General features: G+C 37.1%; 1 long non-coding RNA gene across 5 annotated transcripts; it reads right to left on the bottom strand.

Annotated features, from left to right (window-relative positions):
* Positions 1-7,416: 7,416 nt before the first annotated feature.
* LOC149110645 (uncharacterized) lies at positions 7,417-12,194 on the bottom strand. 5 transcript variants are annotated; one of them, XR_016207974.1, is made up of 4 exons: positions 9,668-12,194; positions 9,435-9,513; positions 9,041-9,121; positions 7,417-7,669 (listed from the first exon to the last, which is right to left on the bottom strand). It is a non-coding gene; the product is annotated as an uncharacterized LOC149110645 (long non-coding RNA). The 5 variants fall into 5 exon arrangements; XR_016207973.1 differs by having other exon boundaries at positions 9,435-11,132; positions 11,261-12,194; XR_016207975.1 differs by having other exon boundaries at positions 9,435-10,665; positions 11,261-12,194.
* Between the last annotated feature and the right edge of the window lie 7 nt (positions 12,195-12,201).

Raw genomic sequence — 12,201 nt, 5'->3', positions numbered from 1 at the left:
CAAACGGTAATAACTGAAAAATCAATGACTTGCCAAAGCAGGTAAAAATTAGTGTCTTTCTTTTAAAACAACAATGTTCATTGTCGCCTCTTTCTGTTCAACACTGACGGAAACATTCTCCAAATTGATACCATTTACACCCGCTTTCAGTGTTACGTGCATAGGCGACGTCTTTCGACCATCTCTCGACATTCCATCTTTCGACATGCTATGTAAACGGCTTAAAGACCTTTTACCTGTGAAACTGGCAATTTTTCCGGTTATTAGCGGAGCAAATGACGAGTATATGAAAACACTGACCTCAAATGAATGAAGGAGACTGGGGACTCCCGATTTACGGGATAATTCAAACGATTTTAGTGTAGTCGATCGGCTCTCAATGGTGACCTCCGGTAGAATTGGGCCGCTACCGCTCAGTTTAATATTCGAAAGATGTGAACAATTTGTCTCTCACAGAATGACTTCTTGATCTCCTAACCTGAGTTTGATGTCAAATAAAACCATCTTTCATGACTAAAAGTTGAGTTTGACCATAAAGAAGTCCGTTGTACTTGCATTTTTGACGTAGGCAAGGTTACATAGCATGTCGAAAGATAGTTGCTATGCACGTAACACTGAAAGCGGGTGTAAGACCTGAAACAAAGATTCCTCGAATCCTGCTTCAAAGGCCGCCATTGTCCATCCCATACAGTATATAGAAACATCACGACTGCATACATGAAGACCGGAAGTCCCAGAATCTAGGACTCGGAAATCCTATGTCTCCAGAGCATTCTGGTTCCCATAGCCCTTTTCGCTTCTCTCAGCCGGCGGGGCCAGAGCCCTTCGACTCGTGCCAAGGCCGCGCCGGCTAAGAGAAGCGAAAAGGGCTATGGGGACGAGAATGATATGTCGCATGTTTGTTAGCTAATTAGCATATTTGCCGAGCCAATTTGGGATAAGGCTGATTGTCTCTTTCCCCCTTGAAGCAAGGTTTCTTACGTGTCACTATGGTTAGCACCCGCGTTTCAATCCAGTGGACCCAAGTTAGATTCCGGTATTCGTCGGCTTTTTTCCGTTTGGTTTTTTAAGCCACTGGTCTTTTTCTTTTCTTGTTCGACCCTATTTTTGGTGAAGAACATCCACAAGTAGCTTCATGTACTTATTTCAAGCTTGGAACCGATAAGAATACGCTTTTTGACGTTACGCGACCTTGCTGTGTCGCATAATCGACCTCAAATTACATCCGATCGTTGACATGTTGTGCATTGGTTTTGTCATAATAAAAAAAACTCGATTTCTTCAGGGCGCAGAAAGTAATTATTTTTTTCTGCGCCCTGATTTCTCTGAAGATCTTTCACAGCTACCCTGCGAACAGGGTTGCTTCAATTCGGTCTTATTCGCAACCTATTCTCACGCGATCTAACGGGGCTGAGTCGCGTAAAGCAGACTACGCTTTCGTCTTCAGGCGAGAAGAAAAAGATGTTGGGCAAGGCGACCAGAAATTTACAAAGTAGAGTGGCTCAATCGAGAATGCAGCTCATTTATGTATGTAGTGGAGGTTCGCCAGTTATTGTACTTCATGTAGTATGCACGAAAAGTATTTCTTTGTCTGTGGTTATAACAAGGAATCAATATGGTAACTCGTAATAAATAGATTTAGCCAAAGTTCCTGGGCGGCTTTGTTCAAAACCTGACCCCCCCCCCCCCCCCCCACCCGCGCGCGCATTAAAAATGGCGGCTTTTTCTTTACGGCTGGACCTCGCCATAGACGTAAATCGTTATTTTCTCGCAAACGAGTATGGTGACCTATCATTTTTTTTTTGTCGTGTTGAATTGAGTAATAAAGTTTTCTGTGTAAAATAAATATGGAACAATTCTCAGTGTAGAACAAAAAACAATCGTCGGAAACGTGAATTTAGCAAGCAATCGTGACTACAATCATGGTGCCATTATAAGGATTTATTGGATATAAACAAGGTGCTGTTGCGCCTAAACGAACATGGGGACCCCTCATTTTTATTTCAAAATTTAAGTTCCTATAATATAAACAATCAATAGGCAAAGTTTCACAAAAATCTCAGTGAAGGTTCTATTTCAGTGGAGTGACCTTAAGCTAACCCAGGATCGGCGAGAATTTTGATTTGAGTTTTGTAACTTTGCAGTGAGGTTTTCTGTTTATATTTTTGGCCTTCTGTTTTGATTTTGAATAATCTCAAATTACACCAGGAGCCATGACCCTAAAGCAGTGAAAAACACGTGTATAAAAGAAAAATTTATGCTTCGATAAACTTTCAAATTTTGGTTAGCGTTAACCCAATTTCCGAACAACCCGGCCCTGATAACAAATTGACCTGACACAAGCCCTGCCATGACGTCACGTGCTATCATTTCAGTTTCGTCCCTTGTCATTTTCTTAGAGCTGCAAGCAGGCTCCAAGCGATTTCCGTAATTTCGGCTGTCAATAAATGTAATTTAGGACGATTGAGTGAGAGAGAAATAGTCAAAAATTTCTGACGGCACCATGGAGAGGCTCGCGGGGTGTCATGGGACATTTAGGGAGTATTTAGGCTTTTGGCGGGAGATGTAGGTCATTCCAGGTTAGTCAGTCTTCGTGTTCGTAAGCTTTTGTTTATAACGGCTTATGTGTATACAATGGAACCTCATTTAACGAACCTCTATTTAACGAAGTCCTCGGTATAACGAACGCTATTCCTCGCTTAAATAATAGTAAAACGGCTTATGGAAAAGAACCTCAATACAACGAAACCTAGTTGCAGCGAACATATTTTGCCAGTCCCTTCGCCCTTCGTTATATCGAGTATAAGCCTGCTGTTTACTTCTCATTTTATCGCTTTTTTCATTGTTTGAACGGCCTAGTTCGAAGATAAAGAACTCAACCATAAAAAAAACCGTTCGACGATTTGAATGATTTAAACATCTACCGTGTGCGACTGTCATATTTGTACCGGGCCGAACAGCCGCAGATAAGAAAGCTTCGTATGTACTAAGCTGAGCTAGAATTGTTTATTGATGTTCAAAATGTATTTTATTAGAATCAAAAGTTTTGCTTTCGGGCTTATCACGTTGTACGAACGCCCTGCCCGAGCTGAAATCGAGCTTTTTATAAGCGTTATTTTGTTTTGTGGTTGGAATTACAGGTGGCCGTTTTAAAAACAGCTGAGAGGCAAATCTAAGTTCTGGGAGATGTCAGACGGGTACAGGAGGCGAAAATCCTCTACAATAATCAAGCCTGTGTCGTGTGAAAGTAGAATAAAATCCCTGGTTTCCGTGAACGAAGCCACTTTTGTAATACACTTATGAGGCTGCACACCCCGTTGTCGTGCAGGGAAATCTTAATCCGTTTGAGTTTTGCGGAAAAAAGGCGTTGTCGACCTAGTCCCTCACGGCCAAAGTAGCCGCCGTAGTGTATCTTAAAGTCCCTGAAATTAATACTTGTAATTTGTGGGGATACAGATTATCTTATTAGACGGAACAGATCTTTATTAGATGACTGACTGACGCAATAAACTGTATCACACTGAATGTCTCGCGATAGTGTGGTCAGAATCAACTACGTGCTCCATTTGACCAGGGCTTAAAAACTATACAAAATGTGATAATATTTGAAAAATTACCTACTGTGAAAAGAAAATGCAAAACATTCTCAGAGTAAAGCGTGCAAAGGCTATTGTCGTTAAAGTATGTGACGTATTTGTTAGCTGATTGGTCTAATCGTATTTTCCATATTCATGATGACTATTGCTAATCACTGGAGGTGCTTGTTTGTCATTTTGAGATGTTTGTTGTCGGAGTAAGATGTGTACAGTTCCCTTCTACACGAGAAACAAATTCTTACTTTGAAGAAGAAATGGCGACCAAGTTTGGGGTGGTCGCCACCCATTTCTTACAATGGTTAGTACCAATTTCTTTGCATTCTAACTTAGTAAGTAATAGGTAAAAAATACCGGCACCAAGAACTACCACACGCGCTTGACAAGCTCGGTTTACGTTTCGTGCTGAACTTAGAACAGCTTCATTCTTTTAGTGAAGGAGTAGAACTTACGGAAGAAGCTTGTTCAGGACCCGTACGGGACTCTTAAGTTCATGGCGGGATATTTCGAAGAGAGTTTGGCTTTCTTCGTGAAAATGGCGTTTCTTTGGTAAACGTTGTCCTGTAATTGCGTTTACTAATCCATTGTGAATTCTTTTACTACTCGTTTACTCGTTTGTTTCACACTTTGGGCCTGTTTCTTACGCAATTTTTATGTATTCTATTTTCAGCAAAGTCAAGAAAACACAAGAAGATCAAAAGCATTCAAGCAGGGAGGATGAAGACAAAGTTAAGAATGTTTAATAAGGATATCATTTGAGAATTTGGGTAAATCGAAATCTTTCCGATAAAAAAATGGCAGTTTTGCAACTAGCGAAGATATATTCGAGTTCAAAATTTCATAGTTTAATATCAGTTTGGTTGTTAAAAAGTTCAAATTGATTGTTTTTGTCGACTGAATATTTGCATTCGCGTGACATTCGGGCCCCACAGAAATTTCAATTCGGTAGTGAATGTTAACCAGTTCTGCCATTCTTACCAGAAGGGTTTCAATCGCTTTCAAGTTATCATTTAGTACATGATTTCAAATTGTGGGGAGTTTTATTTCTTTGATCGAGCGATCATCAACTTGATTGAATAAAATTTTGTCGGTCGGCATTTGCATGCACCGCATGTATCTTTTCAAAGTCGAGTATATTTTTATTTTTCTCAAAATTCCAAATTTTTGTACAATTGCTAACCTCTCCCAAGTTTTGAAGACATGTTACTAAGCGATGACATCTGTAGAGTATTTTATGGTGGCGCTGCATGTTGAAATCGTGATAGCAACTGGCATTTTGTAACTTTTGGTTATTGTGATCATGTCAATCATAACAAATTCTGTGAGAATAAATTAAAGACCGGGCCAACAATTCAACGTTAAACATTTTGGTTTGCCGTGTTCTATAAAATTGCATTAAGCACTGACGTTTTACCGACCTTGTTTTAGTTTATTATGTGGATTGTGTGTTAGAGGGCAATGCCCTTCCTCAAAAACAATGTTAAATGACTGGTCGTGGAAACTTGTTTCAGCTTGGAAACTGATCGTACTCAGTTTAGCTATCTAATGCTTTGCGTTATTGATATTTATTTCTAGTTCTCAGATCTTAGCATTTTCAGATATGAAATTAAAAAGTCTCGCGATCGATTCTTCGATTTATAATGAAATATACGAGAATTTACATTTTGAAAATTTTCCTGCAAGAATAATATATTGCAATTTATTTGAGATATAATTGAGCAAAATAGCAACTTTCCTGCTCGAAATTTATTAATGAACCAGTTCGTCTGACAATGCTGCCGCTTGAAGTTGATTAAAAGTGCTCAGTTCAACTATCAAACAATTGCTATCGTTTTTTCTAAGTCAATTGAAATTTTCAAACACTTAAAAATTATTCCAAAAAGAGTAGCAATCGTTAATAATTCGTGGGTAGATCTGAATGTATTGGCAACTTCATGCCTTCATGCATGTTAAATTCCTGAACATTCGCGAATATTTGTTGACATGATCACATCACATCTATCGCTTTCTTCCTTGTTTCGCTCGTGTTTATTTGGTTTTATGCATTATAGTAAAAAGCGCATGCAGAGCCACCTTGATGAATAATTCTAGAAGAGGATATTTGGTTTCTGGATTGATCTTCGTATTCTGAAACTATCCGGCAGACATAATTGTTTTATACATTTCAGTACGGAAAACGGTCGGTTTGTATTGTTTCTTCGCCGGGGAAAGGGGCACAGAACGTTCAAAAATCAATCGGAAACCAAATATTTCTCAACTTCCAGCGAGGCTGTAATAAATTCTGTCTGGTATCAAGCAACTCTTACCATAACTGCTTCTCAAAACTGTAAGTCCAATTGTCTGATTTTCCAATTTTTTGGGGCTGTCACTTGTTCTATCAGATCTATTGCTTTTTAGAAATGTAGCTTTAATTGTATGACTATTCTAAAGCTATCATTTGGACTGCCAAACATTTTTAATGAAAATAGTCACGATTAGATGTGCTACTTTTCAAAAATATAGCTGAAACTGTTTGTTTATCCTAAAATGTTATTGTTTTCGTCCGCAACTGACAGGAAGTTTTACTAAAAGTATTCGCTATTTAATAATACATTTTTGATATTGAAAATTTAGCTCCAATCGTCTGATTCCTCTAAAATTCTATCACTATCGTTTGCAATGAACAAACAGTTTCCAAACTCGATTACTTTTCAAAGCTTTAGCTTCAATTTCTGATTCATAAATGACAAAGTTTCACTACAAGTATTTAACAGAAGCCATAGGATATATAATGTTACATTTTGAAGCTTGATAACCAGACATTAATCTTCAACACCTCGCTGGAAGTAATTTCTAGACGATAACGAAGCAAGCCATAAACTGTTTCCTTTTAAATTAGCCTATGATTTGTCGGGTTTTGCTTTTTAATCTGGGTTAAAAGTGACGGGAGTTCTAAAATTTTCCAAACACGAGGACTAGATCGACGTTTTCCCTTTTATTTTAATTTCGTATGAGTAATTAGGTTCTCGGCTTGCCTTTGCTATCTTCTAGCCGCTTGTCGTTTTACGGCTCACTATTTAACAAGATAACATTATGAAAAATACCATCTTGAACACAAACAAATAATTACTGGATTCAAAATCTTAGTTTTTTGGCAAAAACTCGTTTGTATGTTTGGAATCAAATTTTTCCGTTCGTTTATGTGCAAGATGGTATATGTTGAATTTGTTTTGGCGGGAAAAATTGAAGGGGGTACCCCTTAAAATTTTTGTCAACAAAGTTGTCAGGGGAAACGCTGTGCAAAATTTTTCCAATTTTCCCGCCAAAAGTCTTAGTATATAAAGGGCAAATTTTTTGATGACACCGTTGTAATTAATTGAACTGAATTTTAATGAAGTAATGAGCAATTGTAAGTAGAAAATTAAAGATGAATAAAACAATCGAAGTGAAACACTTTTTGTGAGTGATTTATTGTTTGCTGATATTTTATTTACTAATAAAGACTACAAAAGAAAGACACGCCTGAATAAACTATTGCATTTATTGACTATTAAGTTAAGTGTAAGAGTAATAACGTAGAATTTAATGAGATCTTTTTTTAAAAAAATGGCGCATGCGTATTTTAGGCGCCGTATTTTTTCGAAGTCTTTTGGCGGGAAAATCAAAAATTTTCAAACAGATTTTAACAAGAATTTTTTTTAAAAAATTGGCGCATGCGTATTTTAAGCGCCAGTAGTTTTTCTAAGTTTTTTGGCGGGAAAATTGAAACTTTTTAAACTTAGTTTAATACGTGAGAGAGCTGAGCAAAAAGTTTCATCTTAGCAAGTAATCAAAACACTACAACTGGCAAAAAAGCTGAGAATTTATTCATCGAAAGTCTTTGTGGAAATAGGTTCCTTACAGAAAAGTCTCGGTAATTTGCATTTATCCTTCTAGAAATTCTCTGAATGTGGAGAATGAGCGAACTTCTCTTGGCAACATCGGGTTTTATAAAACGTAACTTCTACCTTTCGGAAAATTTATTGTTTGTCTTTGCTTGGCCCTCTTCCGTTCGATTAATCCTGGTTTGATAGCGCTCAAGAACGAACCCAGGCACTCTGAAAGAAAGAAATAAACAAAGAAAAATTAGAACGAGTAGACTAGATTAGATTGTACTAAAAGCAGTTTAGCTGCGCGAAAGCGAGGACATGAACGTTCAGAGCTACAGTCAAGGGTAGACAAGAATTTTCAGTATGCCTATACTCGAGCTTGCATTTAAACAGCGGTGAAATAAACATTTTAAGTTCATAACAAATTCCAGCGATGGATGTGAAATGCAAAAAAAAACATTCAGACAATTGCTCACTGTTGAAATATTTTTTCCAATCCCGTGTTTCCTTTTTTTTTTTTACTCTTTATAACTACATACTATTCATGCAGTCTTCTGAAGTCTTTAGGATTTACTATTTCAAAACGGGCACTTCTTCCCTGAAGAAATTTATATCCCTAAAGTCACATTTTGCTACAGAATCATATGTTAATTTTGATGGCAGTTCGAGTAAGAAAGAGCTAAATAAACGGAAAACGCATTGCCATTCTTTCAGGTCTTTAAGATTTGGGTAGAGCAACATCAAGTCTAAGCTAGTTTGTGGTCACGAACATTTTAAATATTTCCTTTATTAGCGTTTAACAAAAGAACAAAAGAACAAAAATATCGCCAAACAACTGTTTGATAAGCAGAACAATAGCCTTGAATTCATTATTACATCTTTTAGCACATTTTTCCTGACATACAAAACAAAAACATGCGATGTCTTCGAGTTTTAGGGCTTTTATAGTCTTTACCAGACATTGCACAAAAACACTTGAAGTTATTACAGAATTCTTGCTCTTTCTCTTAAATTTTCTTTTAAAATGTAAACTGTTTCAGAAGCTATGCCACGACATTTTGAGTCATTTTTTTCTCTTTATCACTGCAGCCAAACAGATTTGAGAAAGTGTCGCAAAAAAACCCAGAAACACATCTACATATTTCAATGGGCGTCGTCAAGATTTCCTCTAAGGCGTCTCAAAAGTTTCCAAACAAACGTGTTAAGGCTTCACAAAAATGACCTCAACTCTCAAAATCGTGTATAATGTTTAAAAAGAAAATCTCAAAATATCAAAAACTTTAACCAGTAACAAATGCAACTTCTCAAAAGAAGCAATCATGACTTTATTTAAAGCAGGATTAGACTTGCTTTGTTATTCTGGTAAATAATCATATAGTGGTTGCACGGTTCTTTTCTCAGACAGTCGAAAGCATTAAACACATTCAGTGAACTTCCTGGTGACATTGGTCCTTACAATTTGCGCACCCGCGTTAATACAACTGAACTGCTTAAAACTTTTTACTCATAAACGTCAGAAAAACCTCGATAACGTAGATATCAGCAGCCCCTCCTTTTACTACTGTACTACATTGAACTTAACAAAGTAATCAAACTTACCTAGAATTTTCATCATCCGGTTAATTCCATCTTTTTTTCCAATTTTTCAAGCTTTTTGTCCAAAAATGTTTTTATCTGTGCCTAAAAAAATATCAGAATTTTTTTCAAAAAAAAAATACGAGCACAAATGGGCGAACTTAAAAATTTGTAATAAGTTTCTACAGATCTAATTCCAAAAGACATGAAAAGGAAAACTAAATGAAAGGATGGTTTCGAAGTCTAAGAATCAAAATGTTCACTTGCCATACATTCCTTACAACTTACAGACTAAAATTACCAAGAAGGTGCTCACTATTTAAAAAAAAAAAAAAAAACTCCTCAAGTTGGGATCACTCATGTCTGGATGTACAAGTATCAAGACATTGTTTATACTACCATTAACAGTCATTGTTACCTCATAGTTTTGAGCTTTTTCCACACATGTGGTGCACAGTCCTCTTCGGCCAGTGTCAACATTGACATCTTTTATAAAACTGCAAAACAAATCAAGCAGGGACCCTTAAATACTTCTACCAGACACACCCTCGCCACTCTCTAAACGTAATTTCACCGCATGTCCAACAGACCTTCAGCCTTTAACACCCACCTCCTTCCGCTAAAGACTAACAATACAAATATGTTACTTACCTTTTGGCTTTGCGCTGGTTCCATAGATATAGCGGACAATCTGCTTCAGGCTTGAGGACGAAAATCACGAGTGTGATCGTCCATGCCAAATGAAAAAGTAAAACAAAGTGTTCTAAAATTACTGAAGGTTCGCCCTCGCTCTCCCCTTCTCGTCTCTGAAAGCGTTATCCTGCCCCGCTATGAACTAATGTGAAGATGACTGGAAAAAAAGAGATAAATGAATGGTTCGTCAAATTCCTGAAAGTATGCATCTCCACGCCTCCAACCCTGAAAATTTTAAAGTCTTTAAAAAATTGAACGTAGGAAGCACGTCAATAACGCACTAGTAAATTATTAACAACTTATCTGAACTAACACACTCATCAATAGGAAAAAATCAAGTCTCTGCCGGGTTAATGATGTCTTACTTGTTGAAAACAATGAATGACTTTTAAGTTTAAGAATCTAGCTTGCGTCAGATATAGTGAGGAGTGAGCAGTTTGTTCTGCGCAACAGTCCAAACCCGATCTTAGAAACGGAACTTTCATGTGGAAAATAATCACTTCAGTTTAAACACAAACAATTCGATTAAATCAGGGTTATCAAAAATACAAAAACAAAAACGAATTATGAATATCTCACTTTAAGACATTTTCACTGGCAGTGCATTCCAGGTAAATAATGTTTAAACATGCAAATATAAAGTAGCTAAGCGCTTTGACCACTATAAACAACAGCATCCGGTTTGGACGTAGTGGAGAGAACCGTTTGAATTCTATCACACGGTGCGAATATTAAAAAGTAAAGAAATAAACTTCTTTAAACAACATGCACAGAGAAGACTAAATGTAAGGAAGCCATGGTGAGTTACGTCGACACTATGGACGGTGTGCTTGAAAGTCTTCATCTCTGCCAATAGGTACATTAACCACTTGTTCACAGTCCTTTCAGTGCATGGTAAGACAAAGGCCTCCTTGCCGTCGTTCAAAACAGACACTTTCCACGGGGGAACTAGTTTCCTGAAGATTGTTAACGAAGAATAAACGCGAGTTTTACTTTCCCTTCACTTGGTAGTTACCGCGTGCGAAGGTGAAGATGAAATATGAATAGTAATAAGTGAATGTAATTTGAATTTCAAAAAGCTTCACCAAGCAGTAAATTTGCGAGAAGACTGGAGCGTTTTTTTTTTTTTGCTGTTTGTAATATCCATGTTTTTGTGTGTGTGTTTTTAGAAATTTGTATAAGAGTCAACAAAATTGAGGACTTCATGACGGGAAAAATAAACTTGTGGAAATTAGGTGTTAAGCTAACTCTTGTCCTTTACTTGTAGCAAAGCGAACTAACTTGAAGAGGTGCTTCAAGGTGGTCTAACCATGTACTTCAGTTAAAGTTTTTAAATCGTGTTTGTACGCCTAAGAACACTGAACCTGTTAAGATTAACATTAAAAAAATCTGTGTCAAGGTGCCTGTCTTCTTCAATGTTTACCTGAGAAAGAATGAGTTTAAAAATACGACAATTAAGTGTGTTCCTCTTCAAATCAAGAATTCCTTCTAAGATCAAAGCTAAGATAACTCGTTTTTGCAGTAAATGGGAATGACATTTGTGACACTCACGTGGTTTAACGAACAGTGGAGTGGCTCTGTCCGTGCGTAATACATCTTTGGTCTTGCCGTGTCATTCCTCTAAAAAAAACAACGTGAAATAACCAAAACCTGGGTTTTATTTCTTCTTATACATTTAGCTGGGAGGGACAACCTATATTCGTTTAGATAATCGCTAGCTTATCGTAGTTTCTTAAACTCTCTTATACAATTTTACTTAACAGAATAGTTCAAGTTTCAAACCTAGTTATACGACTAAGTGGGAGTCAGTATACAACATTTTTTTCTCCTTCTGGACCAGGCCTGTGGCCTGAAGCGTGTGGCCTTCAATTGAGGATTAGGTAACAGATAGTACGAGTGTCAAATTGTAAAGCCATTAATATAAAACTCAGTGTGAAGGTGTCGGTCTAAAAACAAACTAAACAGCATGAATATCGTATTAAACTAAGAAGGTTAAAGTAATATTATTTCAACCGTAAAAGGGTATTTTCGATGAATTTTTTAAGCAATAGACCACAAGTTCTTATGGTTTATAGGCTGATAAACCACGCGGGATGTTGGAAGAACACGAGAAGAATTCGTAAATCACGAGCCGCAGGGGAGTGATTTACGAATTCTTTGAGTGTTCTTCCAACGTCCCAAGTGGTTTGTCATGCCTCTAAACCATAATAGAGATATATTATTTTAAAACATCGTAATAGTCCTAATTTACAGACTGAACACCGTACAAAAAAAAAATTAGTTTCCTAGCATCGCTGCTTGATGACCATGTTTTACCGAGAATATTAGCAGCAGAGGTAGAATGGTAAGGAGGACATAACATTGAGCGGCATGAGTATTTCACCGATTCAGAGTCAAGATCGAGGACAGCACTCGCAAATAGGCGACGCACAACGATAGTGAAAGAAAATCTGACTACAAATGTCAGTTGTCTGTTAAATTTTTGGGTATTC

This window comes from Orbicella faveolata, unplaced genomic scaffold, assembly GCF_042242905.1.
Source record: "Orbicella faveolata isolate gen_17 unplaced genomic scaffold, um_ofav_v1 contig_24, whole genome shotgun sequence".
Classification (NCBI taxonomy): domain Eukaryota; kingdom Metazoa; phylum Cnidaria; class Anthozoa; order Scleractinia; family Merulinidae; genus Orbicella; species Orbicella faveolata.
The sequence above is the reverse complement of the archived record's forward strand: the minus strand, read 5'-3'. Positions and strand labels throughout refer to the sequence as shown.